The sequence below is a fragment of the Lissotriton helveticus genome, chromosome 5_1 (assembly GCF_964261635.1).
Source record: "Lissotriton helveticus chromosome 5_1, aLisHel1.1, whole genome shotgun sequence".
Taxonomy (NCBI): Eukaryota; Metazoa; Chordata; class Amphibia; order Caudata; family Salamandridae; genus Lissotriton; species Lissotriton helveticus.
In genome coordinates this window covers 1655432413-1655460071 of record NC_136065.1, presented here as the reverse complement: position 1 = coordinate 1655460071, position 27659 = coordinate 1655432413, and the positions used below count along the sequence as shown (strand labels likewise).

Sequence of the window (27659 nt, the reverse complement as noted above, 5' to 3'; positions counted from 1 at the left end):
TGGCGACCGAGACGGTGTATTGCCATGGCGTTTCGCTCAAGATGGGATTAAGCAATAAATATAAAAAATACCCAGTATGAATAATGCGTCATATTAACATGTAGAGACTATTTTCACTTATAATGTAGACCCCAGCTCTCAGCTGACGTCTGAAACTGTTATGAAAAGATTTGCGAGGCTAAAATGGCATATACGCAAGGAGCATGCTACATTCTGATCAGGGTCCTGCTTTTAGTTCTCGAGCTTATAAGGAGGCCATGACCAGCATGGGCATTGCATTGCGGTACTCTTGTCCCTTTCATCCTGAGGGAAACGGAATTGTGGAAAGAAAAAACCGTGACATAAAGCAATCTATAACGGCAAAGGTATTAGGTTCGGGAGCTGGGTGGGTCAAACATTTAATAAGTGTCCAACGTAGTCTTAATAATCTGCCAAGAAATTCTCTGAGAGGTCTCAGTCCGTACGAACTATTGTTTGGGACTAGTATGTTGATCCAGGACCTCGATAGTCGAACTTCAGTGGTGAAAGAAAAATGCTTTGATATCAAAGATCGTTTGGCTATTTTACAGGACTTCAACGAAAAAAGAAAAGACCTGAGCAACATAAAGTTGAAACAACAGCCAGCAACCACTGATGAGAAACCACCTGTCCCAGCAAGGCCTGTCTGGATTCCAAAAATCGGGGATCTGGTAAGAGAGAAGATCGCGGTAAAGAAGGAATTTGGGCCTTCTTACAGAAAAGCAGTACCTGTCTTGGCTATCAATGGGACAAGATCAGTAGTATTACCGCCCCTTGCTGGTAAAAAGGAGAACCGAGTTGTAGCCATCGACCTGGTTAAACCACAATCATGTGGCCGATAATAAGTAGTAGGCCTAGTGGACTCCCAAGAAGTAGTAGAACACCAAAGTTTGCTACAAACACAGAGGTTCAAACTGAGAGACTAATTACATTTGATAAACCTACAGTGAATCAACAAGGACTATGCAACAAAGCCATGGAACTTAAACCTCTTGAAACCCAAATCCAAACCTTACATCAAGAAACACCAATCTACAATGATGTAACCACTGACTATGCTAATGAAACAAAGCAAATTCCTAAAGCAAAAAGGAATCCAGAAGCAATTGAAACAATTGACAGAACAGCATCAGGCTACTTCATCAACTTCGATGATTTTTCTGAGGATCCGAGTGAACCTGAGGAACAGCCCACAAAATCCAAAACTTTTAAAGACAAAGCTAGAGAACTCTTTCATCAACTACAAGAAACCTATCTGATTTCTCCATGGATTGAATTTTGGGTGGCACAAGGTATATTTGTCCTCATACTTTGGCTCATCATGGTACTATGCTTGGGACATTTTATTGAGGGAAAATATGTTACAATGGACACAGCAAGTCAGAAAATCAACTTGGTCCTGAAACCACACAAGTCTTCACACATCGAGAAAAGAGAACTTTCTTCAGTAAACTTCACAACCAATCCTATACCCGGTGGGGTAGCATGGGACAAAACTGATTACGAAATCTATGGCCTGGTCGAGCTCCTGAAGTATCCTCATCAATTCAAGATTTCATTAAGTGACTTTGTAAAACCAAGCACATTCGCTGATGATTGGGACTTTGAAAGTATTAATGATATGATGTCAGATCTAGTGATGTCAGCTAAATTTACAGAACATGATTATTTGCAAGGTTCATCTAATTATGACCAGATGTATTGTTACAACCACTATGGTAACCATTATCTGCATAAATCTGCTCAACCTAGAAATGTTTTTAACTTTTATCAATGGGAACATTGTGCAACTCCACCAAAAGGCAGTTCAAAAACATTTTATGATAAATTTTCATACTTCTCAGGGTTTAACATAAGTAATGCAGAAACATTTTATTTTAGAATGTTAAATAAAACAGGAATGAAAACCATGCTTACGAACACAAAATTAATCTATTCAGAGACATTTTTTGAAAAAATGAAAACATTCGGTTTTGATTTCTGGAACAATAATATTGAAACGAAAACAATCTTGGGTACAAAAGATTGGCAAGTGCAAGGTATAGAACCATTATTTAGAGCCTGCATGATCCCAGAACAAATTATATTTTTGAATGATACAATTCAACAGACTACCTGTCTTGGCCTAGCCAAAATTAAAGACTTGAACAAACCGTCTATTCCAAAACCAACACCTGACAGTAATAGCACTACAGATGTTGAAATAGACGTATCCCATATTTTGAACCAAAATAGAACACATCCTGATTGGAAAAAATGGTTGATCTGGCCCACAGACACAAACAACTGTCAAGATAGATTCCTGAACAAAATACAGGGGTTCACATTGACCAGGCCAGACCCTAGATACTCCCAGAGACAACATCCAGGGATTGTAACTACTTACAGTGTAGGGAAACTCTGCCTCGAATGGCTACATACATCCACACTGGTAGAAATTAAGCAACACTTGACTTTACTTAAAGAGGGTGCTGGCTTGCGTGATTTCATTATGGGACCACACAAACAGCATCAAAAACGTTTCATATATATATGCAGCTTACAACGAAGCTTGGAAAGAAACTCAAATTGAGACAGCAGAGAAAATACGGGAAATTGACCGTGTTAATTTGGAAAAATCACTTTCTGTTGTAGACAATGGGTTAATGACTCTGTCTTCCAGAATATATTCACTGCACAGTTTGTATCATCTGCAATCGATATAATAGAGCAAGACTTACTGATGTTGCAACACGGTCAGTCCCAACTGCGTTCTATTGTACAGCTTGGCTGGACGTTACAAAATCTGCATTCAGGCTACGTGCCTTGGCGTTTAATCAACACAACGTCATTATTCAGTATCTTTAACCTTACTGATACACAAATCAGCTTGGCACAAAAGGGTGCAGAGTATACAATTCTGAGCATTGAAAAACTTGAGAGATTACCATTGACAATGTCAGAACGACCTGTCATTGAATGGATAATACATGGGATAATAACTATTCCGATAACGACTTTCCAATTTCGATACTGCCAAAAATATATACAGGCAGGCCAGTATGAAAGGTTGGGTAAAGGATACATTAAGTCAACATGGAACTTACCTTATACACACACATGTTACAGTAATAAAGGACAGAGTGTATTTCTTAGTGGTAATAATTGTGCAAAATCGCTAAGTGGTATACTTCTGTGTCAGGGTATAAGTTTACATGGGGCCTGTGAGGGGACTTCAAATAACCTTTCATGTCACCAGCTCGGCACACCTGCAACGCAAATAGAATCATTCTTTAGACTGCTTTCTAACGGGAGTTACATTCGAATTGTGGATCACAGATGTTGTGGCTTGCTGCCAGGAAAACCTTATCTAGTAAGTGTGAGCTCCATGGTCACTTGCTGTGAAAGAGTATTGTTTCCGAATGACACTCCAGACAGGGAGGGAAAAATTTGGCCCAGTTTGAATATCTCTTCTATTCGAATTGATACTTTAAGCAGAATGAAGACTGTGCTCCTACAGACACCAGTTCACTTGACGTCATCAAAAGAAACGTATGATCTCCAAGTTGCAAGGACAACGGGAGAGATACATGCATTGTTATCAACAAATTGCCCCCTACACTTCGCAGAAATGCTAAACGAAGTCTTAAATATTTCTGATACTAATGGTAGCGCGAGTGTATTTAAGACCGTTTTTTCAGGACTATTAACACCATTCAAAGCAGTCCTGGGTATTTTTCCTAATTTCGTCCATTCTGTCTTTGGCGGACTTCCACTCCTGTTGGGACTAGTAGCAGGCATCCTATTTTTGCTACTCTTGCTTCGTTATGGCAAGCCATGTCACAGCAAACACAACAATGATGGACAGAATGTGGATCAATGTCACACATTCACCCCAGTCCAAAGATCTGGGCCCAAATCCATCGTTTTTCCACTCCACACCACCCTGGGTTAGACAATGGCGATATGCAAATCAGCGCTGACCCTGTGCCCCATGGGAACAGTCCAGTCCGAACTACAAAAGCCATGTCCTTCCCAGAACGGAAACAAGCATCCGAGGACCGGCCCGGTTTCGAGGTAACACCTCTCTTCAGCCCGGCTAGCTTGATTCCAGTGGTGTGGATTAACTGGGACTCACGTCTGAGCATCCCCAGTACACTTAGAGCGGTAACTGCAAACACAACAATGATGGACAGAATGTGGATCAATGTCACACATTCACCCCAGTCCAAAGATCTGGGCCCAAATCCATCGTTTTTCCACTCCACACCACCCTGGGTTAGACAATGGCGATATGCAAATCAGCGCTGACCCTGTGCCCCATGGGAACAGTCCAGTCCGAACTACAAAAGCCATGTCCTTCCCAGAACGGAAACAAGCATCCGAGGACCGGCCCGGTTTCGAGGTAACACCTCTCTTCAGCCCGGCTAGCTTGATTCCAGTGGTGTGGAGTAACTGGGACTCACGTCTGAGCATCCCCAGTACACTTAGAGCGGTAACTGCAAACACAACAATGATGGACAGAATGTGGATCAATGTCACACATTCACCCCAGTCCAAAGATCTGGGCCCAAATCCATCGTTTTTCAACAAGACTCCAGCAACAATGAAAGAAACGATCCTAGCTATACGCTATCGGGACCGCATAACTAAAGTCCTTGGATTAGCCCGGCTAAGAGATCTGAATATGACCTGGTTTCTTTCGTTCAGACCCATATGGCAGGATTGTGTCTTACCTCTATTGAGATGCATGCAATGCGGCGAAGAATGCGTGTTGGACACCTGTCTTACACTACAATCAGATGTACCATTGGATGCAGATACTTTGTTGGGTCCAGTAAAGGCTCATGTTTATTATTTATTTATTTATTTATATCATTTCTAAAGCGCGCTGTAACCCTACGGGCATCCTGGTGCTGAAAAAAGCATCTGAGGGGCTGAGCAGTAAGGGCAGAAATGAGGGGAGAAGCTTTATGGAGGTGTGACATTAGGAAATAGCCAGGTCTTTATCCTTTTGCGGAAGAGCATCAGTTCGTTGGTTTTCCTAATTGACAGAGGAAGGCTATTCCAGAGGTGGGCTGCCACTATGCTAAAGGCTCTGCCACCATGAGTGGCTTTCCTGATCCTGGGTATACTAAGGAGATTGGTGGATGAGGAACGGAGGGTCCGTGTAGGTTCATACCACTTGAATTTGGTCTGAAGGGGTTTAGGACCTAAGCCATGTGCAGCCTTGATAACGGTACACAGGGATTTGAAATGGATCCTCTGCTGAATGGGCAACCAGTGCAACTCGGCCAGAGCAAGAGTGGTGGAAGATCGACGTCCTCGAGAGAGCACCATCTTTGCAGCTGCCGCCTGGATGCTCTGAAGTCTGGAGATCAGATAAGCAGGAGATTCCAGTAACAGAGCATTGCAGTAATCCAGGCGGCTAAGGATGATGCTTCTGACCACGGTTGCTCTGGTGTGTGCTGGAAGTAAGGGCAGCAGCTTTCGAAGGCCCCGCATTAAAGCGAAGCAGCTGCTCACCTGTCTGTTGACGTTGGACTCAAGACTCAGTTTGTCATTGAGGTTAACCCCCAAGTTCCGTACGGTTGTTACTGGTGCCAATGGCTCACATGAGTCCAGAGGCCAAAAGTCAACGGGCAGGTTTCTAGCTATTCTTCCCACTTTGCATTGCATTATCTCAGTTTTACTGCTGTTAAACTGTAGTGAATTTCTTTTTAGCCCGGTTGCCATTTTCCTTATGCAGGTGTGGAAGGTCTCAAGAGATTCTGCATGGGCACCATCAAGGGAAATCATCAGCTGCGTGTCATCCGCATAGTTGATCACGCTAATGCAGTGAGCCTTGATGATGGCCATCAGGGGCTGCATATATACGTTAAAAAGGATCGGGCTGATCGCAGACCCCTGAGGAACCCCATGTGGGACCATAGCAAACTCCGACTGATACGGGGGTAGTGCCACTGCCTGCCATCTATCTGACAGGTAAGAGCGGAACCACTCAAGTGCCATACCCTCTACTCCAGCGGTTTTCAACCGAGTCAGCAGGATGTCGTGGCTCACCGTATCGAAAGCGGCGGACCGGTCAAGCAGAATCAAAATTGCTGACTCCCCCCTGTCCGCCCTCATTCTTAGGTCGTCCAGGACCATCACTAATGCTGACTCGGTTCCATGGGCTGGTCTGAACCCGAATTGTTCCTCCTCAAGGATGTTATTAGTTTCCAGGAAGAGGGACAGAGACCTACTGACCATCCGTTCCATGATCTTTACTGGATACGGCAGGAGAGAGATAGGTCGGTAGCTCTTATGGCAGTTGGGGTCCAGATTGGATTTCTTTAACAGGGGTGTGACCACTGCCTGCTTCCACTCCCCAGTGCCTGTGCAGAAGGATTGTGCACATAGCTGGCGCAGTACAGGAAATAATTCAGCCCCCAGTTCTTTCACTATTTTGTGGGGTGGAGGATCCAATGGGGATCCAGATGTTACTTTAAGGGCTAATTGTCCAAACTCTTGTTCTGCGGGGATATCGAAAGTGTCCAGGATAGCCCCTGGTATCATGCGTTCTTCTGTTTCCTCATCCCTCTCGTCATTCTCCATGCTGCTTTGGTGCTGCACTATGGAGGAGGGGGCGTCCTCCAGACTTTCAATAAGTTTGGAAATTTTTTCCTGAAAGAAGGAGGCCAGACCATCACATAGTTCCTGTGAGGGTTTGATATTACTGTTAGTACAAACAGGATGGGACAGATCTTTTACAATTTTAAAGATATCGCGTGATTTGTAGGAGCTTTTTAAGATAATAGCAGCAAAGTATTCTGCTTTGGCTGTGGCGATCTCTTTCTTGTATTGAGTTATAGTCAGTCTCCAGAGTAGTCTATTCTGTTCTTCGTAGCCTCTTCTCCACTGTCTCTCTGCCCTTTTACAGACATTTTTCAGATCTTTTAGTGTATCTGTATACCAGGGTGCGGAGGGGCTGCCTCTTTTCCTGATTGCTTTCAGGTGGGCTATGCAGTCAAGTCTCTTGGTTACATGGTCACAAAGTAAACTGTAATTCGTAGCAATATCATTTTCTGATTTAAGGAGGGTCTGCATCTGAAAGAGGTCCGTCTCCTTTTCTCCTTTCCTCTTCAGTAATCCCTTCCAATCGCGGCTGATAAAAGTTCTAACTTGTGTATTAACTTGATCTGTATTGCCCAGGGTATGAATATCAAACATTATGAGATGGTGATCTGACCATCCCACTGGTTGGATTTCTCCCATGGTTATAAGATTTTCTTCGGCGAAGATTAAATCTAGAGTATTTCCTTCCCTGTGTGTGGGAGCGGTTACCCATTGTTTTAATCCTAAATTAGCACAGGATTGTATGATATTGTGGTAGGCAGTATCCAAAGTGCCGTTAGTCCACAGGTTGAAATCCCCCAATGCTAGTACTCTGCTGTGGGTGAGTGTGAAGTTGTTAATGACTGAGATTAATTCCTGTTGTTGCATAGCATTAATGAACCCTGGTGGCCTGTAGCAGATTAGGCCAGTGAGGCAGTAACCTGAGCCGAGTTTGATAGATATCCCAGATAATTCAGCGCAGGAGGTTTTGTCTATGTCCAGCGAGGTAATGTTTAGTTCCTCCCTGAAAATAATTCCCGTTCCTCCCCCTCGTTCCTTTGGCCTTGGGTTATGGAGAATCTTGTAACCCTATGGGCATGCTGGACCTAGTTCAAGCTCTAAACCAGCCACCGTCCAAGTTTCTGTAAGGAACAGAATATCCAAGTTATTGGATTCGATCAAGAGCTGTATCTCGGTGGCATGTTTGGGAAGAGATCTCACGTTTAATAACCCACTTCTCAGCTCTTCTTTGGATCTGCATCCCGGTTCTGTGCACAGGCCCCGGCGGCTACCTATCCTGATGACGGCATTCGTGGAGACTTCACCACTACGATTGAAGGGTAGTGAAGTACAGGATGAGAAACATCACTGAAAGCGAACATGCGCATGGCTGCATGGTAGCGACATTTTCCAACTTAGTCGAACTTTCACCTGAGGCGGTAGACAGTTTTTTTGAGAGTTTGTCTGAAATTATGTTTTCACCGGAACAGAGAGAGTGACTTTAAGCAAACGTGCACACAGCGTTCCCTGAACTCTGAATTTGGCCTTCAGCTTTAAAAAAACAAAGCTACTGAGAACTTTTTCCTTCTTCCCCTGAAAACGAAAACTCTTTTCCCAAATCCAAAATATTTACCTTTTTGGCATTTATCTTCTGCTTAAAGTAAAACTATTCTTAGAGAACAGAGCTTCTATTTTTAGGAACTCTAGAGACATTACCTCAACCTCTAGCTTATTTACAAGTAATTGTATTTATATGTGATGAAGTGGTCTCGCACTTTTTCTTCTGTATTAAGAAGCCATTTCATGTGTTATTTTCGCAAATCATTCATGCTGATATAAAATGTGCATCTTTTTTTTAATCATTACACTGCTTGAATGCATACAGTACCTATACTCATTTTCGTGTATTTCGCAAAATGCAATTTTTCAAATGCAAAAAATTTATTTTGGGGTCGTTCGGTATACACATGCACTATTAGTTATGTTTACTATTGCTTAGGTTAGTAAATATGGACATAAATGCGTGGAGTGGGTGTAGTATGTTTATCTAGGGACCTGTATTAATACTCCTATTTCTGACCCTTGTCCGGTTATAATTCACTAATATCCATACAATGGCACAGAAACCCGTTTTCAGATTAAGTCATAGCGCATGCGGTCACATTGAGCAAGCACTATTCCTCCAGCCCCCTAGAAAGCACACCGAGTTCTCTAAACAAACCAAGCCTCAGCAAACCTGGGAAATCCCCGCTGCTATTGTTTTGATTTCGTCCGAGAACTCCTATAAAGAATTTAGGAACGACCAGTTCTTAATGACATCCTTATTGACGTCTTATGTCCATCCTTACGTCAAACACCGGCACCTTTCAGGTATAAATATACCGACGCTGCCCTAAGCAAAGACACGGTGGTGATAAGCTTGGAGCAGTGACTACTTGCCGGAGAGCCCAGCTGATGCAGAGAGCCCAAGGACGCTGCCCCTCCCTTTTTGACGCGCTGAGGAAGACGCTGCCTTTCCTCTTGCCGAGGAATCCAGCCTCCAGCGTTTCCAGCTTGCCCTCGCCGGTAACTGGGATACCGAGTCCTGAGAAAGAGATACCAGCCCTCCAGCCTTCTAAATCCCAGGTACTGAACTGACTAACCCCTTACAGAGAATTCTTGAGTCAGATTCTTGGCAAAACAAACTTAACTTAAACTGCTACTTCCTTACTCCCTCCTATGTATTAGGCTTAGGTCAGGTACACCGGGGTAGGCGTAGTTAGAAGCACCAGTTGATTGCGATTAGTCAATGTATATATGTATGTATATCTTTTATCCATTTTAAAGTATCATATGGCTAAGAAACCATATCAATGCTTTTACAGTATTATTTTATAATCCTGCTTTTACTGTATGCACTTTACTTAACCATAAATATTGCAATTGTAGCCATTCATTTCTCTTGTATGAGAAAAGAGACTGATCAATAAATAACACCTTTTATTGAACACGCCCGTCTCTTCTTTTCTCTACAAACTGGTGAAACTAAGTATGCACGTATTGACTGAGTAAAATAGCTGTCTTTTGTTTTCACACGACTCTAGAGATATACTCTTGATCAGGGAGAGCAAAGTTGTCATGTTCTATGGTTGTCAGAAACTAAATCCCTTCTTGTCTATCCAGGGAGGTTAAACTCCTCCTCGCCTATTCGAGAAAGTTTCTAGTGAACTCTGAGCTAGCTGGCACACAAAACTTAAGTCTAATATCGTCAGTAGAAGACCTAGTTAACCTCTGTCCTACGTCTATACTATTGAAGATATTATTCCAATGCGCAGAGCCTATTGGGATAATAGGAACTACACTACAGTAAAAGCTATGGTTCTTTTGGCAAAATCTATTAACGGATTGTGAAGGGTTAACCATGGCATACCCAAAATTATTCCAAATTGCGGCGCATCAATAAGATCAAAGCTAATACACTCTTTATGACAAAGGTCTTGTAAACAGCAAGTCATATTTATAGATACAGTAGTTCATGTGATGGGTCCAGATGTCAATAATGTTCCATCAACAGCCCGAACATTTTCTGGTCGAGCCTTAACGAGCGTTGGAATAGTTAGCTTATGACACAATGAGGAATCAATAAAATTTCCGGTTGCTCCGGAATCAACCATGACCGTGAGAGTTTCATGAATAGTTTCAACTTCAAACAGAACGTTCATGGACAAATGAGGAACTGAACTTTGAACTGTATTGGCCAAAGACTGTTCAGGAGATTGACTTGAATCTCTCAAGAAATACTCCTGTTCTTTTCCCGAGCTCTTTAGTTTCCTTGACTTTTTTCAGAATCTTTTCCGACAAGTGTGCCTCCAAGTCCTTTTGGTTTATTAGGACACTCTCTAATAAAATTTCCTTTCTTGCCACAGTATAAACATTGTCCGGCCCTACGACGTTGGTCCTTTTCTTCTTGTGATAGAGGTTTTCTAACTCCCCCTATGTCCATAGGTTCTACTGAGTCTTGATGAACTGCTACAATTCGTTCTTTTGTTCTAGAAAAAACTCGAAACTCAGGTCTTCGTTTGTCCCTTTTTCGATCTGCAATTCTATGATCTAATCGTAATGTTAAAGCAATTAAATCCTCACAAGTCGTGGGCTGAGGATCGATGGGGGCAATTAAATCTTTCAAGTCGTCTCGTAGCCCTTGATAAAATAGGGCCGCCTTTTTATCTTCAGGCCATTGGGTTTCGGCAGAAAGTCTATTAACTTGAGTTAAATAATGCACCAGATCTTTATTTCCTTGGCGTAATTCCAATAATTCACGAACTGCTGATCCAGTAATGGTTCTTCTATCAAAAACTTTTTCAAATTCTCTTTTGAAAGCACGCCAATCAATTAACAATGGGTCATCGGTGTTTACCAAAGGAACTGCCCACATTGCCGCATCTCCACTTAAATAAGAAATTAAAAAGGCGATCCTAGATTGAGCATCCGGAAAGGCCGTTGGTCTGACCATAAAATGTAACTGAACTTGGGTTAGGAAGGTCTGGAATTTGTTGGTTTCTCCAGCATATCGTTCTGGAGAGGGAAAAGGCACAGTTTGAGGGACTGTCACAGAAACTGTTGGTGTGGTGGGTGAACTAACTGAAGGTTGAGTAACTGAAGGTGGCATTGTATCCGAACGTCGCTGTGTTTGTAATTGAGCAACCTGATTAGCCAAAGCTGCTGTTTCGGCTCTGGAAGCCGCTATTTCTTTTTGCATATCACCTAAGATTTTACATATGTGATCTAAAGAGGCCATCTTGGCGGTTCTGCTCAGGAGGAACAAAAATCCGTGGGCGGAATATTCTGTCAGAGTTCAAGTTCCTCAGGAGCAGTACCCTCAAGACGCCCACCTTCAGGCAGCCCCGACTCTGAATTAAACAATACAGAGTATCAGGATGGCCAGACGGGGGGAGGGTAAGGAGGGGTACTGCGGGGATGGAGATCTGAAACGATAGAAGCTGTTGTGGTCCACAGAATAAAATCCTTCTTTTGATTGTTTAATTGTGAAGGCTTCAAAGAAAAGATAAAAACACTACTGCTATTGTGCTAGGTTAAAATACACCCTAAGCTCAAAGAACATTAGCATTATGACTGTGATTCATTATATACATCACATATATATACCAAACGATATATACTAATGCAAGGCTTCACAGAATAAAAACATTAGACTCTAATAGTTCTAATTATCAAAATCAAAATGTGCCCAAAGAGTAGAAAGACTCCTTCTTGACAAATGGTTCACAAAAATTGACGGGCTATGCAGATGAGAATAAAAACCTTTTCTATGTTTGCAAGGTTCAAATCAACTTATTCTGGCCTAAAAGTTATTCAAGTGTAAACTCAGTCTTTGCAAAACGATTGTAGGAATTCACATTTTCAGCTCCAAATACTAACTAAAAACGAGTTAAATGAACTCTTTGTTAAAAGAATCAAGATTTTAGATCCTTACCTCAGGATGACCAAACTGAAATACCTGTACTTTCTTTGAACCGGGAAATTGCAAAACGGAGCAGCGGAAAGCTTCAGGAGACAGCAGACTCGAATCGCGATCACAGGATAATCCGCATCGGCAAAAGGGCGCAGTTCCTCTTTATACGCGGTAAAGGGAAAGACGGTGGCCGCAACTGAACACATTTCCAGTGTGATTCAGAGCGCGAAAGAAGAATGAAAGGTGCACGATGTACTCAGTGTGCGCCTATGGGCCATGCAATAGGGCAAAATAGACAGTGCACAAATAACACTTAGGCAAGGGAGGGTGCAGACAAGAATCAAAACATAGAATCATAACAGTTTTAGCCCTGAACATTCAGACGTGGCATCATATGTATAAGTAGATCCAGACATTCCAAAGGTGAATAAAGGTGAATAAAGCAAAAGGCACATAAATGCATAACAAAACATGTGTAATTAAGGTTCTTACAAGAAAGATACTGCTGACAGCATTCACAATTGCAGTCCGATGAACTCCGAGGGGTCATTAAAGTGAGGGGACATGATGAACTGTGAGGAGTCATGACACTCATTTTGCCACTGGATTCTTGTTTCCTGTCCAGGGAAGACCTGGCTTGGCAGATTGGGCTCAACTGTTCCCATGAGGAACAGGGTCAAGACTAATCTGCATATGGCTGGGTCTGAACTGGGGTGGCGAAGTGAGCTAAAGAACTATGATTGATTAAACCAAGATCTGTGACTGGGGAGGAGTGTCTGAAAGTTTTCAGCAGTCTGTCCATCATCTCCTTCTGTTTTCTTAACTTCTAAAAGTGTCATTTTGTAAAGAATAGTAATTTCAAATCCAACTTCACCAAAAGATAGGTGTTTAAATTAGGATTCCAGTGACACCAAACATGAACCAACCATCCCTTACCATACGGAAATGACACTTATAAAATGCAATAAGGCAACTCCAATGATATCCTATTGGAGAGATTGGCCTTGTAGTAGTGACAACGAATTTAAGAGTTTTTCACTACCAAAACATTTAAAACTTAAATGTACTTTTGAAATACGTTGCACCCTGCTCTCTTGGGCTGTCCAGGGCTTACACTAAGGCTGACGTATATGTGTTAAAAAGGAATATGTGAGCCCAACAAAAGGTTTATTTTACCAGGTAGACATGGCAGTTTGAACTGCACACACAGGTTCTGCAATGACAGGCCTGATACATGTTAAAAGTGCTACTCGAGTGGGTGGCACTGTCACAGGGATTTTGCTCATACACAGATCTGTGCATAGAGACTTGGAACCTCAGTAAATTAGGGTGTATCAAAACTCACCTTGGTATCCAAAATCCCCTACCAGACTAGCAATCGGTGTCTCATTGGTTCTTCCATACCCCTAATGATTAACAACCCAGAACATGAATTTAGGACACCTCAAGTAACGTGGAACACATGAACACTCTTTCGTTATACTCTCATATCAGTCCAAAACGAGGAGTAAATGAGGACACGTGCAAGTTTGAACTATTTATTTCTAATGCCGTGATCTCAAGCGCAGTATCTTAGCTAATACAAGCAAACATATAAGCAACAAGGTTATCAGCATAGTTACTATTCCATAAAATACAAAGGGGGAAAGCATGTTAAAATGCTAAAGGGAAGAAGGCTAAATTGCACCTAAACCTTACCCTCCCTTGCTAGTATATTATATTATAGCTACAGAAGGTTTCTTGGGATTACAAGGTCGGCCCCATACCTCTGGTCCTAGTGGAAAGGTATCACATAATTTTCTACACCAGCTCTCTGCATGCGAATGTTCTCCAAACTGTGTCTGCATGCTCTGCGCAGTGCAATATTAAACGGGCCAAAATCAGAGGTGCCCACAGCTGCATATATGTTATGTCTAGAACGTGTGCAGATCAGACCGAACAACACCCACTGGGGTGAAATAACCTTGAAGGCCTCGGCACTCACTGTTCAGACATAGCTTACCAAGCAAGGCTGATACTATATGAAAACATATCATTCTTGTGTGAAGCAAAATATTCTGCGAGACTCTAAACATTTCTAATATCATGTGCCGTGTGCAAAAACAGCAGAGAAGAAAAATGGCATTTAAACTTCCAATAAGCTCATGCTAACTTAACACGGTGTAAAGGCAAAGCCCATCTCCATGACACCCTCCCTTGATCCGAGCACGGATAAGACAAGATAAGAAAAGATAAGGGGCAAATTTTGGAATGCAGAGTTCAAGAACGACAGTCAGAACCTGTCTCAAATTTGCACAGGGGAAAAAAATGTTTAGAACAAAAACCTTATAGTCCGGGTATAATTCAAACTCAATGAATGTAGCCATGGACATAGCGAAGCCAAAATGTCTGGGCAGGAAAAAAGTTCAGGCTTGATAAAAATGTAAAAAATATCCGATGTTCAATATGTGACCTCGGTCATGGAAGAGAGAGGAGCGATGACACATCCCAGTCTAACAATGAATATGCAAAATATGCAGCAACAGCCTCCAACAGGAAGTCACTGTTCTCATCTGAAAATATTTCAGCCATCCAATTTAACAAAGGGAAAGAACATACATGTTCCTCAATTACCGGAGCCTCTAGCACCCTCAGAGGACAACTCGGTGGGTTTTCAATGAAGCTGTGTGCCAAGAAATCTTGCGCCGCTGCGATCACATTCCAACGACCCAGAACTCCATGCATCGCTGCAAAGGCCATAATCCCTCCGTCAGAACAAAGCAAGTCATGAGCAACTAAGGGGCTCATAAGCTAATCATAATCCTCATCGGGAGACACCGCATTGCAGAGACACAAATCCAGGGCCCTGTCGAAATCGCAACTCAGGCAATGAAAGACAGACTGGATGCAAGTAACGTAGGAAAATCGAAATGATAATCCATAAGCCGCACTCAAGGTAGCAAGAGGCAGCGCTCCATAATACTCAAGCAGTGACAGCCGTGACAGTTCTCCTTGTAACACAGGACGTGCATCCATTTTTAAATAAACAAAACAGCAGCAGAATGCCTGCAGCCAGAGCCAGCATTAAGGGAAATCCACCAAACAGGCTGGAAAAAAGTAGAATGAAAAAACGCTGGGCACACACCAAATATAGCTTGAAAAGAAGTCACAAGGACACTGCTTACAACTTTAAGGAAGTGTGCCAGCCCTATGGTGGAGGATGCATTAAAGATAATGTGAATCAACTCACCGAAATGCAAGGGCAAATCAGTATTTAACAAGGCATGCACCTCTGTGCGGGTGTTTGCCACGTGAAGGACGAATGTCTCACGAGCAGATGTGAGGGCAACTTCTTTCTGGGACAATAGAGCTCTTATGCGACTCATCTTGTTGAACTCTGCTTTCAGGGTCGGAATCGTGGGCCAGATGGAAACATCAAGATTCCCATGCAGAGGAGGATACATTACATTTTTACAGCAAACCACATGCTCACTGACGGTAACGACATAAGCAATTCCTGCTACTAACCCACAACAATCCTCATTATTTAAAAGTAAATAACTCCCGTTTGCCATTAATGTGAATTTGGGCACGATAGCAGGCACAGGTGTACCTTTGAAAATACAGGCTAAATTCGTCTCGTTCTGGTTACAAGAGCCATCCAATTGGATATGTCTACACATTAATGAGTGGTCTGGTGTCTCAGTGCATTTTTCACCATTTAAATAAACTTCCTTACCCTCCCTAAGGCATCTACAGGTAAATGGAAGCGACCAAGCTTCATGGAGATAAGCAGTGCTCAGAGGCTCATATCTACCAATGGCATAGTACTTCATACACGCCTCGAACTTGAATAGAGGGAACGGGAGAGATATTAACCTGTGGATAATCCACGTTGCTGAATTGGCCTCAGCCATCGAAAATGGTAAAGGTTCTAACTTCTCAATGTGTAACGTGGAAAATGTTGCATCCTTCATTGACATTAAACGCTGCTTGTCAGTCAAATTAAACGGGGCAAACAAAGATGACATGTTCAAGTAATGCCATTGCACTTTGCCAGCTTTTAAGGTCTGCAAGGTCCATGCACACTGCATAATAGAACGCAATTGATTTTGACCATGGTAAGAAACAGACACTTCATCCTGCACAATATCAACAACAGATGAAACAATATTGTCTAAGGTGTAAATGCGGGAAGAGAGTGTGTTAATGCTGTTATCCACAACTGGCTCAAAGGGGTGGGTAACCCAATATACCCTTGCGGGCTTGGGCAAACAGTATGTATTCAGAAAACGTACCAGCAAGGGTTATATTTTAACGTTCAAGACTTACAGTATGATAAGGTCTGTATTACTAGAACTCTTAACCTGAAATGATCAGTCACTGTTGTAGTTATTATTGCAATTGGAAATGATAGTTAAAAGACCCTCAGGTGACTACCACACTAGTCCTGAGGCTATAAGCAATTCAAAGATGACAAATCTGTTCACCAGATGAATTTCAGAGGAAATGATAAATAGCAACACAGAAATGAATTTTCAAGAAAAATTATTATTTTAGTCTTCAAATCAATTCAATATCTTACAAGGGTACACAATCAAATTAATTGTACATGAATCTTAAGTATAAGGAAACAGAAAAATCATTCCATAGATACATAAGATAAACAATCCAGTCTATATATTAGATGAAAAATGACTTCTTGTTGGAATAACCAGTAAGTCAGATGTTGAAATGCAGACATGGATTGGTGAGTCGACGTTTCGGTCTTTTCTAGAATTATCCCAAGACCATCTGCAGGACGGAAGATTTGGTACAGTATGGATGACCCCTACAGAATGATATAATCAATTTTTGTTTAGAATCGCATCTTAGGCTCTTTTTTGTATGATATTTGAAACTATAGAACAAGATTGTACGCACCGCAGAGGTGATAGGTTTGACTTATAAATGTGCCAAATGAGTCATATTCCGTTTTTCAATTACATAGTGACATATAAGAAACTATTGATTCAGGGATAAGCCAGTCACTTACTGAAATCACAATGATGCATCTCCAAATGGACCTGAGATCTCATACAAAGTAACGACCCATTAACAAAATGAGTTTGAATACAATCGCAATGGTGCAACTCTAAATTGACATGATATTTCATACAAAGTAAGCACTTAGCTGTAAAACGAGTATGAATACACAACATGATGCGACGACATGCCACAAATATGACCAGTTGCATCGATACCTAAAAAAATTGGGTTATTGTGGATGTTCAGTCTCTAATTTGGCTAACATTATGTCATGGTAATCGTCATGTAAATTGTAGAGACAATCAGATGTTTTTGGTTCGCAACTTTTTTATAAATGCGTGTTTTTGACGATTTTAGACATTCAAAGATGGCCGCCAGTAGTGTCTTACAAAATAACATCAACAAAGACTGCTACATGTGACCTGCACGTTGCGTGCACGGGAAGTATAAATATGACTCAATTAGTGTAGTGCATTGATCACCTTTTGACCCGACCCGACCGTGTGACAGCTTGCGCTCGTGTGAGACAAAATTGCGAATGAAAACGAAGTAAGTACAGAGGGAACCAGGCTTAACTAATTGACTGCGCAATAATATGCTCCATGCCTAACGGCTGGGTAGTCAGAAACAAATGTGGCCTCGTCCTTTAAATTTTGTTCTGTTTTATATCAAGCAAACTTCCATGGCTCAAAGATACAAACTATATCATCTCTTTGAATTACTATGATTCCAATACTCAGACTGACTAAGCCGATTATATTTTCCGATTAGTCGACTACACACATAGCAGAGACCTGCTATATTTTACCGACATAAAAGTATTCCTTAAAATCGTGGCATTGCATGCATGTCACGAAGAAATAACTGTCTCTCTAACATAAAGCAGATTAAATGTGTGAGATATAAAAACCAATCGTAAGAGCATGACCGGTAAACATTGATTTTTTAACCGTAGTATTAACTAAGGAAGATATCACTCCAGCCCATGTATTGCTGAATTTATGCCTTAAATTCTTTTCAGCGTTTCCGGTTTTAATTATCGTGAACCAGTACTTGAATCGGTCCTGAATCGGTCTCTCCTAATCCAACGTCATCAAGAGACATGCTTATGATTTACGAAGGTAAAATACTTTAATAATAACACGGAGACACGTCGATACAACCCTAGAAAACAAACTAGATCAGAGACAATTTTTAAAAAATGTGTTAAAAACCTCTTTTTTATGTTTGCATTTCCATAGGGTGTGACTTTATATGTTAAACTGCACCATAGAAGGTCCGCATTGCTATTTGTTTTCTAAAAAAGTAAGTTATGTAACTATACAAGTCTCTCATTTGTGTGAGTAGCTACAACCACAAACTTAAACTCTGATTAGTTCAACTTAAATTCCGATTAGCTTACCTTCTGTCACCACACTGATCAGAATGTTTAGCTCAACCTAATACAAATTATTTTAAAATAAAGGAGATTCTGAAAATGTATATAAATGAGTAGAAAATGTTTTTATCAAGTAAATTAGATTAGCAACACATAGAAAGATATCATTCTGTAGGGGTCATCCATACTGTACCAAATCATCCGTCCTGAAGATGGTCTTGGGATAAATCTAGAAAAGACCGAAACGTCGACTCACCAATCCATGTCTGCATTTCAACATTTGACTTACTGGTTATTCCAACAAGAAGTCATTTTTCACCTAATATATAGACTGGATTGTTTATCTTATGTATCTATGGAATGATTTTTCTGTTTCCTTATACTTAAGATTCATGTACAATTAATTTGATTGTGTACCCTTGTAAGATATTGAATTGATTTGAAGACTAAAATAATAATTTTTCTTGAAAATTCATTTCTGTGTTGCTATTTATCATTTCCTCTAAAATTCATCTGGTGAACAGATTTGTCATCTTTGAATTGCTCATAGCCTCAGGACTAGTGTGGTAGTCACCTGAGGGTCTTTTAACTATCATTTCCAATTGCAATAATAACTACAACAGTGACTGATCATTTCAGGTTAAGAGTTCTAGTAATACAGACCTTATCATACTGTAAGTCTTGAACGTTAAAATATAACCCTTGCTGGTACCTTTTCTGAATACATACTGTTATCCACAACTGCTAGCCCTTTCTCTAAATTAGTAACCCTGGGCGGGCGGCCTACTTCGCCCTTTGCAAAGTAGGTGAAGCAGGCAACACTACGCCCACTCCTTGGGCGTAGCGAAGTTGCCCACCACCCGCCTCCCTCCCGCCCTCCCGAACATACCTAATTTTTAGGAAATGGGCACATAAAAATAAATAGAGACACTTACCTTGTCCGCGGCGTCCCGGGGCTCCCTCTGCTCGTTCACGCCGCCGTCTGCAAACCAATGCGCATGCGCGGGTGGCCACGCATGCGCATTGGTTTGCAGACGGCGGCGTGAACGAGCAGACGGAGCCCCGGGACGCCGCAGACAAGGTAAGTGTCTTTATTTATTTTTATGTGCCCATTTCTTAAAAATTAGGTATGTTCGGGAGGGGGGCATGCAGCGCGTAGTGGGGCTACACGAAGTGCGTGGGTGGGCGTAGTTTCTCACCCACTTGCGTAGCTTCGCGTAGCCCCACTACGCTCACTACGCCCAGGGTTATAAATTAGCCTGATCTATAGCTCTAATGCAGGTAGCAGCCTCAATCTGGGACATTTTCCAGACTTTGTTGTAAATAGCATGTATCCATCTTTTAGATCTGCCATTAGCCGGGCCTTTCACAAAATCATTCAGATCAACATTGTCAGTCAGTTTAGATAAATGCAGCTTAACTGACGCCAAAGTGGAATGTTTGAGCCAACTCTGACATAATTTGCCTACAGAATAGGTAGTCACTGAATGGCCACTTTCAAAACGGGGATCCACCCTGACCTGCGTATAGCCAGGAGCCAAACCCAGAAAACGATGCTGGCAAGAATCAGCACTTTTGTGCCAGAGCAACCAACCCTTGGGATACAAACTTGATATGTTAAAGGAAGAATTTAGCAACAGAGTTTGTAACTCTCTGATCGAAAACTTAGTGCCATTATTCCAACCGGAATATTCTTCTAATTCAGGAAAAGGAGCATTACATTTTTTAATAGTAGCCAATCCAAAGCAAGTTGTCTGGGAAATAGTAGAATTCAAAAACAACATATGGTTCGGGATGAGGCATGAACGGGGCAAAGCCTCAATGCCTTGCACTTGCCAACTCTAAGAACCCCAAACAGATTTAAGATCTATCGTTTCCTTCCACAACTCGTAGCCCCCAACAGCCAATTGGTCTAGAAAGGACTTTGAATACAATAATTTTGTGTCAGTAAGTCTAACCTTGGATTTAGACTTTTCAGGCATTTTAAAATAAAATGCATTGGGATTCGACGGATTAAAATCGGTAAAGTAAGTGAACTTTTTCAAAAAGGAAACTGAACTGTCTTGTATAGGAGCTGGACAATGTTCCCATTGTGTATAATTAACAGTATTCCTCCTGGTATTAGCTTTATGCAGGTAGTGATTGCCAAAATGTTGGAAACAATACAAATCACCATAATTAGCAGATTCTAAATACAAATCTTCAGCATCAAAGGCAGCATAATATTTCAGATCAGAAAACAATGCTTCCACGGCCTGAACATCCCAATCATCAGAAAGTATATTTTGTTTAATCACATCCCCCCTTAGAAACTCTAAGCATATTAGGGACATTTATAACTTCAGTGGGCCCATGGATTTGAAATCTAATAGCATCCCACACAATCCCATCTAAGACGGGCAAAGCAGTGATGTTAACAAAAGCCAGGTCCCTCTTCAATCTGTGTGATGAGGAATGGGGAGCCAATGTTCCATTAATATATTGAATGCAAGTTCTCTCCTCGACATAGTGTCCGTTGACAAGGCGAAAAAAATACACCACAAAGCCAATCGACATGAGCAGGTAAATCGAAAAAAGCACCAACCAAATGTAGGTCCAAGGTGGAATCAAAAAATGTTTTTTAAATAGTGTTGCCAGAACAGAAATTTTTCAAGGGGTCTTCGATGTGTGAGAGTCAGTGTCAAATAAAAATGTGGATTCTGTAGCCAAACGAGTTTGCAAATCAGGCATCGATAAGTCAGTGGGGTAAGTATACAGGCAGGAAACTCATTAAGGGATTTGAAACAGCAGGCATCTTGAGGGCAACATCATGCCTAGCATTAGAAGTCGGGGCCAAAACAGAACTTCTCAAAACCGATGGACATGAGACTGCGTGGGTCATACTAAGAAGAATCGGCCACTCTGTGTATTTTGACATTGTCAATGGAGATATACCTCTTTTCTTTACGACCTGGAAGTGGTGGTAAAATGACTGTTATTGTGCCCTTCATTCCAAGCACTGGAACCGGAGCTCGATGTGAGGGACCAAATTCTTTCTTGTTTTTGACCTTCTCTCGAACCAGTTCTCCAATTTGGGGTAGTCAGCCAACTACCGGAATCTGCAACTCAGCTTCAGATGTGCAGGGCAAATGTTCCTTTGCAAGACTGTCTCTCGTCTTTTGTAGATCCTGTAAAACATTGCAATGTTTATTTACGTCAAAGGAGGCAGCAACAGCCACCTGGTCTAGACCGCCAAGGTCCGGGACGAACCTCTTGATACCAAAGAGCATTTCGTATAGGGTCCGCCCATCCAGAGACCTTCTAGGGAGATTATTAAGGGCACGCTGCACGCTATTGAGGTGGGCCAGCCAGTTCCTGCCAGTGCCTATAACCCTAGCTGTCAAAGACTGCTTTAATTCACGGTTCATTCATTCCACAACACTATTACCCTCAGGTCTGTATGGAGCCGAAAACTTGACTTGGACTCCCAACAAAGCCATGGTATCCTTATACGCCTTAGAGGCGAAAGCAGGAACCTGATCCGAATGGAAGGTGCCACAGGCAAAAATCACTACAAAGACACGCAAGTCTCTTGTGACAGTTTGCGAATCAGCGCTGCGGTGAGGCCAGACCCACACAAAGTGTGCGCATGAATCAACTGCTACTAAGATGTACTTATATGCAGTATCAGAAGAAAAGGGACCGCAGTGATCTAAATAAACACAATAAAGTGGTTTATTAGAAATGTACAACTGTGTCTGGGGTGGACGCGCAGCAGTTGAAGGTTTAATCTGCTGGCTAATGTCACATTGAAGGACATAATCACGCGTCTGTCTGAACAGCCCCAGCCACCAGAAACGTTGTTGCAACTGAGAAACAGTAGCCGAAACACCCGCATGCGCAGACGCTACACCTTCATGGGCAGTTGTAATCAGTGTGGACCTGCGGTCCGTGCTGGGAATCAACCGTTCACCAACGTCTGGAATTTTCACATAATGGATTTTATCAGGACTTAAGTGATACGTATACTTCGAAGGGAACCCCTTAGGATATTTACTACCCTTCTCAGTGGCAGCAACAGCTGCTAAGATGTCATCATCAATCTTACTTTTAGAACGTGTAACTGCTGCAACCAAACATGTCGATACTGCTGTTTTGGTGGTTTCATCAGCCAAAGAATTCCCAACAGCGTGAACTCCTACGCGCTGATGACTGAGAGTATGAATTACATACACGAGTGGCAACTGCTCTTTGAGCTCAGCCACTCGGACCCAGATTATTTTATGTTTTATTGTGCTACCCTTGGAATCACGAAAATCATTCTGAACCCAAAAGTACAGGTTCTCATTGTAAGACTGTACACAGTAGTAAGAATCACTCACAATTAGAGTCGTCCCACTAGGATCAGCGTACTCGAATGCAAGCATCAGAGCATGGAGCTCTGCCAATTTTACAGTACAGTCCCCTAAAGTCTGCGTGTGCACGACTTTGGACTTGAATTCATCATTCACCATGGTACCTACCACAATAGCGCAAGCAGAAACGTATGCGTGTTTAGACCCATGCGCATCTTCGCCGAACCATCAGTGTAAATGATACAATGGAAATCCTCCAAAGGCCGCATAGTCAATGGCGCAAGATGAACAAATTCATACTGCAAAAACTCCTGTGACTCTAAGGAGGCATCAAAAATAAACATGACATCGGGAGACGTCAAATATGCTGCTCATTGTATCCACCGTGGGTGCAAAGCTTTAGAATTAGGTACACTGGCTTTCATCACCTCCTCTAGTGCAGGATACAGGTAACAACCAACATGCGCTGTCCCTGCGACAGTGAACGTTCCTTCAGAATCGCCATCTGCACTGCTGTCAAAACTTTTTCCACAGTGGAAAACTGCATTTCACCCAAAGTGTACAAGTGTGACTTGTAAGCAATAGGTACTGTGTCTCCTTCGTTAAAAGTAAGGTAAGTGAAACCCACCGCCCCAGGGATGATTCTTATCACCAGGTTGGTGTGGTTATCACGAGTCAGTAAGAATTTAGATTCTAGAAGATCAGCCTGCAAAGATTGCAAAACGGCTGTACGTTCAGGCAGCCAGCACGATTTGCTGAAAGTAGGTTGTATCAAAGCATACAAAGGCTTGATACGCTGGGCATATTCGGGAATGTAAGTACGCCCGAAATTAAAAAAACCCAGCAAGGACTGTAGTTTTTTCAGTGTTGAAGGAGCGCGCAGTTGTGCTAACCCTCGTCCTTCATTGTTAAGCTCGTAACCCAGGAACAACACTGTGTACTCTGCAATGTGAGACTTTGCAAAGTTAAATTTGTAACTGAAGTCCGCAAAGCTACAAATTATGCGGTCAACGCGACACAGATGCGCCCAAATTTCGCCGTCTGTGAGATAAATGTCATCCACATACAAACACGCATCTGGGTCAACTCTCTCTAAGAGAGAGACAATGCGGGTAGCAAACACACCCGGACAATTCTAATAGCCCATAGGTAAACGTTTAAAATGGTGTTGATTACCGCCACTAGTAAAACTGGTCTATTTGGAGCTTAGACCATCCAAATGGTGGGCAAAAAAACATTGGATATGTCAAGCGTGGTCTTAAACCATTTACGCTCAAGACTGTCCACTAAGGCAGAGCCGTGGGTATTCTGTACTGCACAGGTACTGCAATGCGAGTTTAAATGCCGGTAATCCAATACCAAATGGTACGATCCGTCAGGCTTGGTCACAGTAAAAAGTGGGCTATTCATTGGTGACACGCAAGTTTCAATTACGCCTTGATATTACAATTGTTCAAGGATTTCCGCAATGGTAGCCTTAGCTTCACGTCGGATGGGATATTGTGGTTGAGGCTGTGGCATGGACCGTAAGGGAATCTCGTGGTGTGGGGAAATTTATCCCAAACACAATATGTATGGTATAGAGCTGGCGCAAGGGCCTTAGCACACTCTTCTGCAAAATTCATTGCATGCTCCTTGGAGACCATGTGCGCGAAACTAAGGAGGATCACCTTCTCTCCTCTCTGAGCTGCGAGGACAAAAGGTGGGGTCCAGTCAGCCTCCGCTAACAAAATGTCATAGGAAGTTGTAAGATTTTCCCAAAATACCCCTTTTATGGTACGTTGTATGTCACCTTTGATCAAAAGGACAATTTCATAAAGCCTATCAGGGGGAGCTACACTCGTATCACCTGTCTCCACAACAACATATTGATTAGTCGCTGTCACCTTCAGTAGTGGACACAGGGCCTCTCGCACAATGGTAATCTCCGCTGCGCTGTCCAGCAGGGTCAGAGCCCATGTCAGATTCCAAAGCTGCATTTTTACAATCTGTGGCATATCTCGCTGTTAACGCGGCAACTTTCTTTTTCTGAAACGGGGGTCTTTTCTGTGAAGAATCGTCCTGCTTGCCTTTTCCGTCTTTCGGGCGGGGCTGGTCGCGAGTCTGCGGGCCACCCCTACCTCTTCCGCCGCTTCCACCACCGGACGATGACGGCGATGTGTCCTGTAAAGAACGAGGAGAGCGTTGATCAGGAACAAACCTATCAGGCTACTTAATCGTAGTGCGGTTGCGGTTGCGCAAATCATATACGCGCTCAGTAGATGCAGGCACAGGTGACGGGGGACGGGACTCCTGTTTCTGCTGTTATTTCCCCTGTTTTTTATTTCTGTTCCGATTTTTCTTTGGAGCTGAGGGTTGAACGTCTGTGTCAGACATTGCACCCTGGGTTTGCTTTTTATTTTTAGCAGTAAAAGTCTTGACACCCAAACTATTGCGGCCAATGGTTTTGTAGGCAGGTAATAATTCTCGGTAACTGGCGGGGTTTGTCTGCGTCGGGAACCTCGCGTAAGGTATTAGTCACCTGAAAATTCACAGCATCCCTCTTCACATTAGAAAGGACAAGCTCGGCTACTACATCAAACGCGCCAACGTGTCTCATTCCCAATTCGACCGCAGCCTCAGGTCCGTGTTCGTCCTGAACACAGTTAATGACCGTTGGAAGGGAAGCCATTGACGGAGTGCCGAAGCACCTCGTGTACACTGCCGCAAAAATTCTTCTCCACATAGCAGGCATTGTAGAACAGCTAAGATGCAATCTTGCCCGATTGGTCTGAATGACATAAACCATGTGGTATTTAATTCTGTTAAATGAGTTAATCCCAAAATGTGGACTATGCGCTCACGACACTTCATCGTCAGAAGAGTGTTCTCCGCGGTGATCTGGGTATCGCTGGTGATTTGGCTTGCCATATCAAAGCAAAAGGAGCAAAAATAGTATTCCTGCAGCAAGTCCCAAATGAGAGGCAGTCCGCCAAACACAGAGTGCACGAAGTTTGGAAAAATTCCTAGGACTGCTTCAAAAGGTGCTAACAGTCCCGTACATGTACAATACCACTCGTATCAGACATGTTTAAGATACGACCTAACATTTCTGAGAAATGTACAGGGCAGTTTGTAGTTAATAATGTGTGTATCTCTAGAGAGGTCCTTGCGACTTGCTGATCGTATGTTTCTTTGTCCGAGGTCAATGGCACAGTTTTTTGTAAAAGAATGGCTTTCCTTCTGCTCAAAGTATCAATTCGTATAGAAGAGATGTTCAGTGAAGGCCATAACGGCGACTCCCAGTCTTAGTTTTTAAAAACAATAATTGCATACAGTAACCCTGGCTGACACAGTTACGAGATAGGCTAAACCGGGCAACATGCCACCGCAGCTGTGATCATTCAACATAACGTAACTTCCATTAGAAAGTTGCCTAAAAAGTGGACCAATCACTGCAGCTGGGAAACCTTGCAGGTGGCAGGATAAATTGTTAGAGGAACCATCGCAGGCCCCGTGTAAGTTTATTCCCTGACATAGGAGATAGCCGCTTAGTGCATTAACACAATTATTACCACTAAGAAACACTTCTTCCCCCCCACTCCAACATCTGTGTGTATAAGGTAATTTCCAGGATGTCTTGATGTATTTTTTACCCAACCTTTCATATAGGCCTGCTGGTATACGTTTTAAGCAATACTGAAAGTGGAGCATTGTAACAGGCAGAGTGATTGTACCGTGTATTATCCATTCAATAGCTGGTTTTTCAGCGAATGTAAATGGCAATCTTTCCAGTTTTTCAATGCTCAGCACCGTATAGTCTGCTCCCCTCTGCGTCAATTTGATTTGTTTATCTGTGAGATTAAATTCAGAAAACAATGACGTTGTGTTGATTAAACGCCAAGGCTCATAGCCTGAACGAAGGTTTTGTAACATCCAGCCTAATAGCATTATAGAACGCAATTGCGACTGACCATGTTGCAACATGACCAAGTCCTGTTGAATTATGTCTATGGCAGAGGATACTAGGCTGTCCAAAGAATATATTCTGGATGATAGAGTCGTTCACCCATTGTCAACTACAGAGAGAGATTTCTCTAAATTAATACAATTAATTTCTCGTATACGTTCAGCAGTCTCTGCTTGTGTATTCTTCCATGCTTCATTATAAAGAGCATAGATACCAGCGTATATAAAACATTTATGACGCGGCTTCTTCGGTCCTTGTAAGAAGTCCCTCAGGTGAGCGCCAGCTTTAACTAAAGATAAGTTTTTTGTCACTTCTTTCAGTGTGGACTTGTGTAGCCACTCAAGGCACAGTTTCCCTACACCGTAAGATGTTACTATCCCTGGATGCTGTCTTTGAACATATCTTGGATCTGGCCTAGTGTATGTGAACCCTTGTGTCTTGTTCAGGAATCTATCTTGACAGTTGTTTGTGTCTGTGGGCAAGATTAACCATTTTTTCCATTCAGGATCTGATCTGTTGTGAAGCAAAATAGTATGTATGTTGACCACCCCCTCTGAAGTGTTACTACTATCAGGTTTAGGTGTAGGTATAGACAGTTTGTTTAAATCTTTTATCTTGGCTAACCCAAAACAAGATGTCTGTTGAACAGTGTCATTCAAAAACATTATTTGCTCTCGGATGATGCCCGCTCTGAATAACCTTATGGGGCCCGATGTAGGTAAAACGCATTTACCGATTTTAAAATACCGATCCGTACCGAATCGGTATTTCAAAATCGGAAAATGATATGTAGGAAATAATCATCGGAAAAATACCGAATCGGTAGCATTCGGTATCGAGAGTCGATACGTACCGATTCGCCAACTACCGAATCGGTATAGGCCGGGTCGGACAAGTCCGAATCGTGAAAAAAAAAATGCGGAACCAACCGAATCGGTAAACGCC

General features: G+C 42.4%; 1 gene segment (V, D, J or C); it reads right to left on the bottom strand.

Annotated features, from left to right (window-relative positions):
- The window catches only part of LOC144755687 (immunoglobulin alpha-2 heavy chain-like), a 1801746-nt gene that overhangs the window by 1303092 nt on the left and 470995 nt on the right, over nucleotides 1-27659 (bottom strand).